The following is a 15132-nucleotide window of genomic DNA, read 5'->3' as shown; positions in this document are numbered from 1 at the left end:
GAACTAAACATAAAAATATTACCACCTCACTAGGAAAAAAACAAAAAACTATTCATTCAAAATAGGGCTCCGGAGAGATGCCCTTTATAATACACTGACAGAATTATTAATAAGAGATGCCACAGGTTATAACAGTATTAAATACCAGAAAGAGTAGGTGAATTTTCAAGCCACAAAGACATCTAACTGAATGTAGAAATCTTGAAACTTTAAAATAATATCATTATTGTCAAGGTTCCATAAAGTCCTTTATAACCTAAATACACTTCTATTATAGTTGATCCCATGTTAACCAGACCTCATATTTCTTTTTATAAAATATATTTTATTGATGATTTTTTACAGAGAGGGAGAGGGATAGAGAGCTATAATAGAAACATCAATGAGAGAGACACATTGACCAGCTGCCTCCTGCACACCTCCTACTGGGGATGTGCCCACAACCCAGGTACATGCCCTTGAGCGGAATCAAACCAGGGACCTTTCAGTCCGCAGACCGACACTCTATCCACTGAGCCAAACTGGTTTCGGCCAGAACCTCAAATTTCTAAGGCATTCACTCTATTGGTAGATTTCACACACAGAGAGAGGCTTAACAGTGAATGTTTTTGTTTTGTTGTTTTGTTTTTCTAGTATACTTTTTATTGATCTCAGAAAGGAAGAGAGAGAGAGAGAGAGAGAGAGAGAGAGAGAGAGAGAGAGAGAGAGAGAGAGAGAGAGAGAGAAACATCAATGATGAGAGAATCACTGATTGGGGATCCAGCAGGCAGCCCAGGCATGGGCCCTGACAGGAACAGAAGCCTGACCTCCTGGTTCATAAGTTGACACTCAACCACTGAGCCATATCAGCTGAGCAACAATCAATGTTTTGTTAATATTGTAATTAATTTTAAAACATCTTTCCTCCAAAGAGGTAAACATATTGGAATTCAATGGAGTTCCAACTTTTGCAGTTTAAACAAATAATCACTTCACTAGACCACTTCATGGGCAGTTTCCTTTTCTCCTCCTCCCTTGGCTTTCTTTACAGAAAACACTATTTACATTTTAATAATGAAGGAACTAAATCAAGGAAGGCTAAGGAACAAATAGGAGACCCAATTAACCACAAGTATTTGCGTGGCAACAGTGGGTGCGTTCCTCTCCCCAGACCCCAGGCAGAGGGGAGCTGCCCAGTGTGGTGGGAAGGACGGAAGGAGGAAGGGGGAGGAGCCCTCTCTTTAGGTAAACATTCCCAACAGGTGACCTTGAAGTCACTTAGTATATAACTGGAAGAGGGAGGAAGAAAACGTTAAGGTCGCTGTATTGCAACATTCTCTTTACACCTTGGTTAAAAGTTTAGGTAAGTACCAAAACATGCTCTAATGAATGAGGGAGGAATAAGAAAGAGCCCATCGCGAAGGCAGTATTCCTAGTATTTCATCTTTTCCAGATTTTTGTCCGTGGTCAGTGCAGACATCACACACACACACACACACACACACACACACACACACACACACTATTTCCCTGCTCTTTGTCCAACTTTACAGGTGACAAAACTGTGTCTGCCTTGGTTATTGCTGGCTCAGCCGCAGGTGCGCTGGGGGAGGTTTTGGCCAGGCCGGCTCCCCAACAGCCCGGGGGCTGTCACCCCTGCTCTGGCTCAGGCCCACCGGGGTGTGTTCCTGGCTATGGAAATCAATTTGGAATTAAAGTAAAGGACGCAGATTCCCTAGCTGCCAGACTTCCAAGTCTGGAGGAACTGTCCTAAGAAACAGGCGAGCCTCTAAAAGTCTCTGGAAGCAGCTCCTCCCAGGACCACAGGCAGGAATACTGAGCCCCCTGCCAACTCCCCGCCCCCCATCCCCACCACCTCCACACACACACACACACCCCAAAGGACGGTCTGATAGATGCGCAGCCTGGGTCACTACTGTGGCGACATCTGGACATTCCCACCTGCGGAAACTTGGAGCCGAAGAGGATGAACCCACAGCTGCGTGCGCTCACCTTCCTTCCCCGCCAGAGGGCTCACGGAACAGAGCCGAGTGGCACCCCTTGGGCACCCGGAGACGCCCCGCCTGGGATCCGAAGCCTGAGCCGAGCCAGGGGGGCCTCACCTGAGGCTCCTTGCAGCCGGACAGCAGCCTGGGGGTCCGAGGGCTGGACAGCCGGACAGGGGGCCACCCTTCGGGACCGCGAGGCTTCCTCCAGGCCACGCCCCTTCTCCCAGGGTCCCGCCCCTCCCCAGGTCTGCTCCACCCCTACCTCCAATACCCCCCCCTTCTCCGCCTCCTCCGCCTGCCCCGCCCTGTGGTCCCGCCCTCTCTCCCTCCAGCTCTCCCTGGGCCTTGGCGGCTGGAACCGGCCCACCCACAACTTGGAGGTGCCTGTCTTTCCAGGGCTGGAGAGAACTGGCGCTAATTGGAAATTCAAGGTAGGACTGGTGAGGTGGCAGAAACAAGCCCAGGGCATTAGCAGGGGCGGGGACCCCCAAGATTTCCCATAAGGCAGGAGAGGAACGCCCCTCAAAACTGCATCAATAATATAAACCCCTGGACAGAGGACCCAGCAGAACTCCCCCTTGGGAGTGAGATTCCAGGTATCTAGAATGGGTGGAAAAGTCATCAGAGAAACCTGCGTCCTAACCTAGGAGTGGCCCAAGGACCAGAACTGAGGGGTGGTTTAGAAAAATGGGAGGGACAGATTGTTTTTCTGCAGGGTTCTCAGTTATTTTAATTGACCCTTCAAACCGTCTGGGCAGTTTAGTCTTGGGTTCCTGAAACAGGTGGGGAGAGATTTTAACCACTCCCTGTTCACTGACATCTGGCTTTCCAATATTGAGGCTATTTGGTCAGGTACACGTTTTAGGTCTGCTCTGAGGTCAGAGTTCACATATCATGGATCTTCCTGTGTGAAACCCCTCAGACTAGGACCCTCCTGGCGCCTTCCCAAAGTCCCTATCATTGGTCCATCTGGAATGTCACTTCCCCCTCCCCCCCAGGTGTTCCTGTGGTTCACCCTAGGGATTTCCTCACTTCCTCTGCCCATAGGTAACACTGGTCACAAATAACTGACATTGTTTGTTGCTTGGCTTCCCTGCCTGTGAGCTGAGTCACATAGGAAAGGTGTTTTAGGCAGCAGGAGTGGCACCAGGTGTCTGGCAGGTGGGGTCAGATTAAACGTGGGTTCAGCAACCTGGCTACTCAGGTTCTGGCTAAGAAAGACCCAACTGTAAGAGAACATGTACCGGTATTTGATAAATCACAGACATAGAAGAAGTAATCCCTAGAAGAAATGGGCTGAGGAAAGGAATTATGGAGGCAAGAGAAGGGCCTTAGGAGCGTGGGAGTGAGGAAAGTAGTGGGAATGCACCTGGAATGGGGTGGGGGAGGGACAGGCACCTGGCCAGTGTGCTCTGGGAGGGGGAGTTCTGCTGGGTCCTCTGTCCAGGAGTTTATATTATTGATTGATTGATTGATTGATTGATTGATTTAATCTTTATTGTTGAAAGTGTTACATTAACCTCTTCCCACTGCTCCTATCCCCTCCCCCTCCCCCCAGGCCCTCTTCACCCTATACTGTAGTTTGTGTCCAGAGGTTATGCATAAATGCATACAAATTCATTGGTTGAACTCTTCCCATCCACCCTCCCTTGCCTTTCTTCTGAGGGTCAACAGTCTATGATGTCCTAAGGGTTTTAAAGGTGGAGATTTGAGGGGAGGTTCCAGGAAAAGATCTCAATAGAATACTCAGCAGTTTTCCAGGTGTGTTCTTTCAGGGTGTGGTCTCCACTAGTTGATTGGCGGGCACCGGTAATAAGGGGATCATTATTCAATGAGCTGGTCCTGAGGTCAGCTTTGGGTGGTTTTGTTGCTCTTCTGGGCCTGGAGCTGAAATACAACTGAGACCAGGCGTTATCTCTAGGGAGGAAAGGCCAGGGGATCCAAACCTCAAGATTGGCCTTATGCTAGGGAAGGAAAAGTCACCCTGGGGGCTAGGGCCCACCCTGCAATTGTCCTTTGGGAGGTACCTGGGGCTTTCCATCCTGGAGAATCGAGCCCATCTTCCTTGCTCTGCTTATGCCTATCTAACTGCCTACCACAAATGCATCATAAATGTTGTTGAATGATGACATGCATGTAACAGACGATTAAGGCACCCCAGGCCCAGTTCTTTAAGGAAATTCCCTCACCTGTCTTTACCTTATAAGTCTGCAGGATCTTATCTCACAATTAGTATTTCCATCTCCTCCTCATCCCCAAGTTTCATCCTACCTCTGAACAGAGTCCTCTTCATTTTCGTAGAGGTGCTGGTGTAGTAAAAACCTGGGACTTGGCTCCTCTTGTCTGAACTCTGCAATAACTAGCTCTGTGATCTTAAAGGTCTTCAGAGCGCTGAGTCTTAGGCCAAAGTCCTAGGTAGGTACTTTTAGGGCCTACCAAATTATAAAAAAGATTTTAAAAAACTATTAGGGTAAAGAAAGTTATACAATATTGATTATTTGGTCTGTATCGGAATGTGGTTCTTAACAATGTTCAACTTTACTCAAAACCTGTAATCCTGGAAAACAATAAGTTCAAGAAGTCTTCCCACCTCTTTGTGTTCAGAAAATGGTTTACTACAAATGAAATGACTTTCATAATACTTATTAACAAAACTTACTTTGTTCATCTATGATAAGCTACTCACAGATCCTTCAAATACCCCCTTTTTTTTATTCCCTCACTAGAGGCTGAGTACATGAAATTTGTGCATGAGTAGGGTCTCTAGGCCTGGCCAGTGATCAGGGCCGATCTGGGCCTTCCGGCTGCCAGCTGGGTCTTCCTTCCCTGGCTGACAGCTGCTGGTTGGGGCCTTCCTTCATTCCATGCTGCCTCCTGCTGATCAGCATACATCATATCGATTTGACCGAACTCCAGGTCTCCCAGTCGAACTCCCAAGGGGACACCTTGCATATTAGCCTTTTATATATATACAGATTCCTATCTCTAAAATGGAGAAGTTGTATTAGATAGGCCAAGATCTCTTTTGGCTCCCAAAATAATTAATTCTGAAGCAAAATTTAAAAAAAAGAAAGAAGAAGCAAGTCAGACCTTGTAGACTTCAACAGAAGAGCAAGGTTTCAGCTGAGAGCCAAACCAGGCACGTGCAGGTATTTTATTTGACTAGCCTGGTATTGTGGTTGCCATCATTTTTTAAAATTGGATTTGAATAGTAAAGGACTCACATCTCTTTATAGCCTTCACCGTTGGTATTATCTCTTTGGCCACTGAAGACATTTAGTTTCTGTTTCTAGAATACTTTGTGCTCTCAGAAAATTATAAAAATGCCTCCTTCCTTTTCTCCCTCCACATCAACAGATAGCTAGGCAGGGATACAATTACTCTCTATATCGTAGGGGTAGGATTGGGCATTTGAACAAATGGACACATTTCATTTATAATTGAAATGTCTTTCTTTGGTATTAAGATGCTATCCAGGACAACCCTCTCATTTTTAAGCTCTGAAAGATTTTTACCAGGTAAAATAAATATCCCTGGAGGAATGTGGTAATTTAAATTGTAATAGATTCTCTGGCATATTATTATACAAAAAAAAAATGAATAGAAAAAATGCGCAAATAAATTAGTTTGGTCATTTCTGAGGGGAAAATATCTGTGATGTTTTAATACATCTTCAAAAATGTTATGATATTCTTCCCTTTGGTGGAGCCTAATTTCCCTCCCTTTGAGTGTGGGCTATACTTAGTAACTAGCTTCTAACAAATTTGATGAGTGAGGAATGATGAAGAGTCAAATCTACATCCTAAAGTGACATTGTAACTTCCATTTTATTCTCACTCTTTCTTGGATCACTCTCTCTTGAGGAAGCCAACTAGCATGTTCTTAGGGCATTCAAGTAGCTCTAGAGAGAGGCCTATGTGGTTAGGAAGTGAAGCCTCCTGCCAATAGTCATTATAAAACTGAGGCCAACTCATATGAAGATACCATTAGGGAAATGGATCCTCCAATCCCAGCTGACATCTTAATTGCAACCTTGTGAGAGACCCTAAACCAGAACCATACAGTTCAGGCACTCTTGAATCCTAAACCCACAGATACTCTGCTATAATAAATGTCATGGTGATTTGTTACACAGCAATAAGAAACTAATACAAAAGTTATTTAAGAAACTTTCCTGATGATGATACTAATAATATTGGGCATTTTTAGATGTTTCTGCAGTATAATGTTTTCTATATCTTCCAAAGACATTTTTGGTAGCATGATCTATGTGGACACTTATCATCCTTCTTAACTACCCAGTCTTTGACCCTGTTTTTTTACGTTTACAAAATCCTCACCCTCCTGATGATACAGGGCCTATATCTTCCTGGAGAAACTGCAAACCCATGCCATTGTTTACTCTTTAATAGTCCATTGCACACAGCACATAGACACATACTCTAGGCCATGCCAATCAGATTCACAGCCCCAGACAAAATCCATCCTGGTGAGAGAGGTGGCAGCACCACAGCCACATCTGGTTTCCAAAGGCAGCAATCCAAGGCTTCTGGCTGCTGCATCCAACCACGTGCAGCAGAGGTCTCGGGGTCTGTGCCCAACGTTGGTGGCAGTGATCCTCCATGGTGCAGTGCTGCAGTGTGATTCTGGACTTTGTCATGACTACATACTATCCAGTCTTAGTTGTTGTTTTTTATCCCCCTTTGCATTTAGGTTAGCAAATATTACTTTCTTTTGCATACAACTAAAAACCCTGACTGCAAGAGGCAGATACTGTCTCCATTTTAAAGATGAGAACATTGAGGACCAAATTTGTTAAATGATGTATGAGTAGATAGAAGTAGCAACTGGTAGAATTGGAATACATCAATTAGTTCAGATTGAGCTAAGAAAACACTTAACTTTAGCATTTAAAAGATGAAAGGTTTACACACTTTAAAAAATATGTTTTTCTTTAATTCAGATGAAATGCTGCTCTTCTGCCCTGGCCCACATATTAAATGTCAACATTATGGCATTGAACCCCCTACTGCTTCTGCATGGACCATGCTCTTTCAAGCTTCCTTGATATTGCGCAGATATTTCTTTCTGCAGATGCCTTTCTCTGCCCATCACTGCCTCCCATCCATTTTAATTAATTTGGCTCTTCTTCAAAACCTAGATTTAGTGATGATTCCTCTTTGCAGTCTCTCTAAACCCTAATTATTCTCACCCACTCCTCATGCTCTCCCAGGATTCTGTTTCTATTCATGATAAAATACTTGCTAAGCTTGTTTACCTGTCTTACACCCATGTCATCATAACAAAAGAAACAGAAAGAGTCCAGACTCTGCCCAAGCAATGGAGGCTGTCCTGAAAACTAAGGGGCTAGGAAAAAGTTTATATGCTGAGCAGGGACCCTGTGCTTTAATTCCATCAACTAAAATGATGCTTACAACTAAGCATATAACCTTATGCAGTATACTGGAGACATTTTCTCAAAAAAAAAAAAAAATTATTCTAGGAAAAGAAAAAAGCATGCCAGTTCCAGCAAGTCATACTTGCAGGAGTTTCATCAAAAGGTTGATGGAACTTGGGGACTCAACAAGGGCTGAGTCACATATGTTATCACCTGTTGGGAATGGCTAAAGGTATTTTCCCAAAACCTGAATAGGATGATTGTTTGCTGCCAGAGAGCTCAGGGCATCTAAATCTACATGTTATTGCCTCCTACTGGACAAATACCCAAATAGCCATAGGCTATTTCCCAATCTGACAATGCTTCTGTAAGGAAACTCACCCTTTGAAGTGTATATCTCCACCTTGACTTAGGACAATTTGTGTTAATAAAAAGCAAGGGGTCCTGAGACAAGGAGAACTTATCTCCTTTAACTAAAGATCCTGGGACCCCCAATGCCTTTCAAAATTATCTTTCATCTCTGTATTCTTACTACAGTTACACATGGCCTTTCTCTAGATTGCTGAACCCTTTTTAATGCTGGAACAAGACCCTGGCAAAGCATCAAGAAAATAACTCTTTAAAGTTTCTCAAGTAGATGAGTGACTCTGAAGGTCACTACTTCACAAGTCCAGCACTTACACAAATAGTGTCCACTCAGATTTTTAGTACATCAATTTCACATTTTAGCAAGAAACAAAGGATCACCAGAATTATGTGGCAACCTCCAGCATGAAAGAGATTAAAACATATCAATTAGAAAAAGGAAATTAAAACACACACACACACACACACACACACACACACAAAAACACACACACACACAAAAAAAATAAACACAAAAAAAAAAACACACAGACCATTCAGGGAGCAGAATAAAATTTCAAATAAGAAAATAATATTTTCAATCCTGGACAGTGGGACTCAGATGGTTGAACTTCATCCTATTTAGGGAAAGATCACTGGCTTAATTTCTGGTGTGGGCTCAATTCCCATATGGAGCTTGCAGAAGGTAGATGATCTATGCTTCTCTCTCATCCTTCCTCTCTCTCTAAAATCAATAAAAACATCTTTTAAATAATATTTTCTGGGATAGAAAAATTTGAATCCATGAAACAAGATTAAGACACTATATTCTTAAAAAGAAATAGAGAATGAAAAGTTCTTTTGAGTTAAAGCAATGCTAAAAATGTATACATTTCAATAGAAAGATTAAAAAACAAAGTCAAGTCAAGTCAATCTGTCTGAAAATAAAAAAAGATAAAGAATTAACAGTGGGAAAGAAAAACTAAATTAACCCAGGAGTCCCAACACCGTATCAACCATTTTCCTAAGAGAGAACAGAGAAAAGGTAGAGTTTGAATGACCAATAATAATAATAATAATAATAATAACAGAAGAAAATCTAATAGAAAAGATAAAGGACATGAATTTCTAGGTAGAACGAGTCTACTGAGCACCCAGAGAAATAAAAATAAAACCTTGTAGGCAAATATTTATTGCAACATTATTCATAACCAGAAATAACTTAAATATCCTTCAACTGGTGAGTATATAAACTCTTAACATATCCACATACACTAAGGGGAAGATTTAGTAGTTTAAAAGTGTTCTTCAAACTAATGTATAAAATTGGTGCATCTTAATCAAAATTCTATAAAAAATTGTATACAAATTGACAAACTGATTCTAAAATTATATGAAAAAGCAAAAAAAACTAGAATAATCAACAATTTTGAAAAAGAACAGATTTGTAGGGAGTACATTCTCTGACTTAAATATAAAATAACACACTACATTTCAGTTGCAGTAGTGAAAGGACAGACATACAGATCAGTGAAATACAATAGAGTTCAGAAACAGATTCAGACATAGTTAATTTCAATTTTTTATTTTCTATCATTTTTTAAATATTTTATTCATTTCAGAAAGGATGGGAGATGGAGAGAGAGATAGAAACATCAACAATGAGAGAGAATCATTGATCAGCTGCTTCCTACAAGCCCCTATCTGGGGATCGAAGCCGCACGCAGGCATGTGCCATTGACCGGAATCAAACCTGGGACCCTTTAGTCCACAGGCTGACACTCTATCCACTGAGCTAAACCAGCTAAGGCTCAGTTGATATTTTTTTAAAGATGCAAAGGCTATTAAATTGAGGATAGTCTTTTCAACAATTGATACTGGAACTATTATCATCCCTATGTTGAATGAATGAATAAACTTTAACCTATATCTTGCATCTTAACTCAAACTGAATCATACATTTAGATAAATGTAAATCACAAAACTAAATTTCTTGCCTTAACTGGTTTAGCACAGTGGTTAGAGCATTGGCCTGAGAACAGAAGGGTCCAGGGGTTTGATTCTGGTTGAGGGCACATACCTTGGTTGCAAGCTCAACTCTCAGCCTCAGATAGGGCACATGTGGAAGGCAACCAATGGAGTGGCTCTCCTCACATCAATGTTTTCTATGTCTCTTCCCCTCTCTTCCACTCTCTCTAAAAAATAATCAGTGGAAAATATCCTCGGGTGAGGATTAACATAAAAAACAACAACAACCAAGCTAAATGTTGAAGAAATTACAGGAGAAAAAAATTTTTGTGATTTTTGGATTTGGGCAAATATTTCTGAATATGACATCAAAAAGCATGATCCATTAAAAAAAAAAAAGATGGAAAATTAGATGTCATCAAAATTAAGGACTTGGGTCCATGAAAAGCACTAAGAGAATCTTTAAAACAAAAAAGTCACAGATTAGGAGAAATTTTTTCAAATTATATACCTGATAAAGTACTTGTATCCAAAACATTAATAAGTTACTAACTCAGTAATAAGTTAACTAACAACTAAATTTTAAAATGCCAAAATATTTGGCCATTCCACCAAAAAAATTATGGATAGAAAATGTACATATGAAACACATGCTCAACATTAGTTACTAAAGACATAAACATTAAAATGGCTAAAACTGAATATAAACCTGACATTGATAAATGCTGGTGAAGGTACAGAAAATCTGGAATTCTTATACATGGTTAGTAAATTTGGAAATTGATTCAAACACTTTGGAAACACTTTAACAGTTTCTTCCAAAGTTAAATATATTCTTGCTTTATGATCTCACAATCCCACTCCCTGATATTTACCCAAGATCAATGAAAATTTATGCAAATGCTTATGGTAGCAACTCAAATGTCCTTCAGCTGGCAAATATGCAAGTTGTGTTATAGCCATATAACGAAATATTAATCAGCAAGGAAAAGGAAGAATGGAGGTGGTTCTGGTGATTGGATCCAGTTCCTGCATCAGCAGTGATAGTTCTGCTGGCTCTGCCCAATAGTGATGGCAATCACATCTCCACAGGACAGTTCTAAACTGTTAGCTACCCTCAGCAGTGCTCACAAAACATTTAATAAGTCAATTTTCTGCTGAAACTTCTAGAGTAGGTTTCTATCATTTACAACTTAAACCAGAAGTGCATAGTAAGAATTTAGCATTTACTGTTGACACTTCATATGCATTACTAGACTAGAGGCCTAATGCACAAAATTCATGCAAGAGTAGGCCTTCACAGCCTCAGCTGCCTGGATCCCTCCCTTGCTGCCTCAATCCCAAGGCTGCAAATCCAGCTTTATCCTGGAAGGACATCTGGAAGGACAACCAGTCTAATTAGCATATTATGCTTTTATTATTATAGATTATAATATTTTAAACTAATACTGTGTAATATAAAAACTATGAAAATACTGGGCAGTGACAAAGACTTATAGAGACTGAAAAATTGTCCTTCTGATCGGTTATTGGAGAGAGAAGTACAGGACTTTAAATTTTTATGCTCTTCAGCTAAAGCTCTAATTATTACAATAATAGAATTTTAAACATTATCAAGTCAACATAACATTTTAGTTACAAAAATGGAAGCCTTAAGAAATTGAGACCTTTTGCAAAATTCCTTTAGGTCACTCTTAACAGAGTTTCCTTTTTTCTATTGTTTTGTGCACTGTAATATATGAAATTGCTTATGTTGACATATACTGAAAATTATGGTAGTTATGTGTTTACTAGAGGCCTGGTATATGAAATTTGTGCACAGGGGTGTGTGTCCCTCAGCCCAGCCTGCACCCTCTTCATTCTGGGACCACTCGAGGGATGTCCGACTACCCGTTTAGGCCCAATCCCTGGTAGGGCAGCTGGACATCCCTCTCACAATCCTGGACTGCTGGCTCCCAGCTGCTTGCCTGCCTGCCTTCCTGATTGCCCCTAATCACTTCTGTCTGCCAGCCTGATCACCCCTTAACCACTCCCCTGCCAGCCTGATTGATGCCTAACTGCTCCCCTGCCTGCCTGGTCACCCCTAACTGCCCTCCTCTGCAGGCTTGATCTCCCCCAACTGCCCTCTCTTGTAGGCCTGGTCCCTCCCAACTAGCTTCCCCTTCTGGCCATCTTGTGGTGGCCATCTTGTGTCCACATGGGGCAGCCATCTTTGTCCACATGGGGGCAGCCATCTTGTATGTTGGAGTGATGGTCAATTTGCATATGGATGTATATTTCAAGGTAAAATGGGCTTTCAGTTGACCTAAAGAGTACATGCAGTTTGAGTGAAAACAAAAAACAACAACAACAACAACAAAAAAGATAACACACTATTATCTTATGCTTCTGGGGGAAAATAAAGCAGTTAAGGGATTCACTAAAAGTTGTGCATTTTTTATGACAGAGGTAGGCTCAAATATTAACCTTTCAGCCCAGTGGTCTTTCCACTATTCCTCCCCCCCACCACCATTTTTTGTGAATATTTAGATCATGCTCATAACTTCTTGCTTACTACTTAAATCAACAATTTAATGGTTTTATAAACACATATTTTGGAAAACAGTTTGAAAAATTAAAACTGAATAACCAAGTGTGTGTGTGTGTGTGTGTGTGTTCTTTCCTGAACTGACAGTGAGATTGAAGATCTTTGGGTGACTTTTAAAGAAGTTATGTCTCTGAAACTAGGAGCTTAAAAAAATGATGGCAGATTCTTGATTATAGAAGTACCATTGAGCAGCCCCTAAAATATAATATTTTAGATAAAAAGTAACAGCTAGACAGGTTATTTTTCTAGCACTTGATTTCAAGGTCAAATGTACTTCTTCATTTTTTTTTTTAATGCCTACAGTGAAAACAAAATTATAAAAGACAAGTAAATGTATTTTTATGGTAGAATTCTGGATCTTAGAAAAGGTAGCTGTTGAAGCAATTTTAAGTTATTACTACAACAGTGACCAAACCAAGTTATTTTTCATGTTCTAACTGCTTCATGCAAGAAGAAGAGTAATTATCTGAGACAATGTTATGGAATGACCCAGATACAGTTTGGATTTTGCAGTCTCCTTGTGAATTTTGCTCAGCTGTCTATATAAATGATTGTGACATTGTGTACTTAATCATCAGCAAATGGAAGTTTCCAGAAGAAAAACTGTCCCATAGATTTCAGCACTCTCTGACATGAAAGGAAGGTTAATCTCAGAACTTAATTATATTAATATCCCAGAAAGAGTAGGGAACAGAGTAGTCTATAGTAAGCATCCTAGTACTATATATGTTATTCTGAGAAAATCATTTCACAAACTAGGACTGAACTTCAATTTATAACAGCAACAATTCCTGGCATTTAGATAGTGCTTTTTTCATACATATTATTTTAACTGATACAATGAAAGGAGAAGATACACAAATAACCAAGAACATTACATATGAATTATTTGCTTGTGACTTTGCATTGCTCTTGACAATTCTGCATGATGCCAATTTGAGGTGAACTCTAATTGTCATCTTAATGAGTTTTTATTTTCTTTGGGTTATCAGCTATATATTGGTCCATTTAACTGAATCCAGCTCATTCCATGGATACTATAAACTTCCTTCAATTCTCAACCTTCAATTCTCAGAAATAATCCATATAAGTTCCCATTTGTTCACTCTTTTCATGTTCTCTGGGTCCTCAAACTACTCTCCTCTGGGATTTAACCTGTGGCTGCCTAACTCTAAAGTTTATTCTTAGTCCATTGATTTAAAGGATTTCACTTCTATTAAAATATATCACTGGGATCAATTTAGGGCTCCTGAGATAACAATAATGGGAAGCTCAAATCTCCTTGGTTACCACAGTGACACCGCCAGTAATGATTTATTTACAGGTCTGGCTGTTGACAAACTTGTCAAGTGAGAGAAGTTGGCGTAGTCTTATTGAGATCATTCAGGCAGTTTAATTATTATGGCTGTCACTTCAATGTTATTTTTTTGAGAAAACACTGTTTCTAATTTCCCCCCCTCTAACTCCCATTACATCAAAGAGGACACTGGGACCCAATTTATCTCATTAACCCATGCTGATAGACCAACGGTATTGGTGAGTTATCCCATTTTGTTGTACATCTAAATGCAATCCTATATAATAAGAGAGAAATATGCTCATTATCCAATAAGCCATAATGTCATGACCAATCTACAAGTGGTGGGGAGCTACAAGAGAGTGGGCCAGTGAGCTACAAAGTCACAAGCAAATAATTCATATGTAATGTTCTTGGTTACAGGAGGGTGTGACAGTGAGCTATGAGCAGTAGAAAGCTACCAGCAGCAAGTGGGCAGCAGTTGGTGGGTGGCCAGCCGAGGAAAGCGGCAGCAAACTACTCATGCATGGATTTGTGCGCAGGGCTACTAGTAATTAATAAATGTGTTGGCTCTTATTATTGACTCAACAAATATTTAGTAAAAGTCTATTATATTTTAGGTGCTGGTGAAAAAGCAATGGACAGTCTATAGGACCTTACTTCGGTCATAAATTAAGACACATCCTTTCAAACTGATAGTCTGAAAGTCTAAGAAGAATTTCTCTCCAATCAACCTCTTAGTTTCAGTGCTTCTTTTGTACTCCCCTACTAATGTTCTTTCTCTTTATTTTCGTCATTATTATTTTCTAGAGGCCCAATGCATGAATTCATGCATAGGTGGGGTCCAGCTGGCCAACCTCAATCAGAGCTGATGGGCGCTGGGGGGAGGGGCTGCAGGAAGTTAGCCACTAGCCCCACCCCCGGTCAGGAGTGGGGGGGGGGTGATTAGGGGTGAGGATGGCTTGGGGGAGGGGCCAAGAGAGGTTGTCCAGCTGGCCTCACCCCCATCAGGCTGGTTGGCCGGCTGCAGTGGGCGCCATAGTGACCAGTCGTTCTGGTCCTTCCAGTTGTTCTGGTTGCTTGGCTTTTATAAATATACTAGTATTGTAGATTCCCCATTTAGTCTCAAAGGAAAAGCCAAAGCTATTGAAATTTTCTTTATTCCTTAACAGTGGTGCATTAATTGACCACTGCGCTTACTACGTTTATCTCTCTTCCTTAGAGGTAGATATTCTAATTCCCAAAACCTTATCATGTTCTTCCTAATTTTAGGCTATTTTTTCCTCATTGGTTAGCCCTTTCTTTTCTACTCATTTTCAGATAACAACTAAAGACATTAATTTGAGTCTCTCAGAGATCTAAGTCTCCTGCAAGAGTCCTAAAATATCAGTGTTTTACTTTTTAAAAAAGTATTTTATTGAGTTTTAGAGAGAAGAATATCAATGTGGGAGTAAAACATCAAATGGCTACCTCTTACCCACTACCAGGGATAAAGCCTGCAACCTATGTGTGCCCTAATCCCTCACTCAGAATTGAAATATCAAACTTT

The 15132-nt window shown here is 40.7% G+C and overlaps 1 protein-coding gene across 3 annotated transcripts in view; it reads right to left on the bottom strand.

Moving 5' to 3' along the window:
• WDR72 (WD repeat domain 72) overlaps positions 1-2207 on the bottom strand; it is a 172015-nt gene extending 169808 nt beyond the window's left edge. Inside the window, exon 1 of one of the 3 annotated variants that reach the window (XM_045582387.1) lies at positions 2103-2207. The gene's annotated coding sequence lies outside the window, so the exon portion shown is untranslated. Of the gene's footprint in view, positions 1-1992 lie in introns of all 3 variants that reach the window. The other 2 variants (XM_036441441.2, XM_036441448.2) reach the window with 2 other exon arrangements.
• Positions 2208-15132: the final 12925 nt, after the last annotated feature.

This window comes from Pipistrellus kuhlii, unplaced genomic scaffold (genome assembly GCF_014108245.1).
Source record: "Pipistrellus kuhlii isolate mPipKuh1 unplaced genomic scaffold, mPipKuh1.p scaffold_m20_p_1, whole genome shotgun sequence".
Classification (NCBI taxonomy): domain Eukaryota; kingdom Metazoa; phylum Chordata; class Mammalia; order Chiroptera; family Vespertilionidae; genus Pipistrellus; species Pipistrellus kuhlii.
This window is presented reverse-complemented; position numbering and strand designations above follow the sequence as displayed.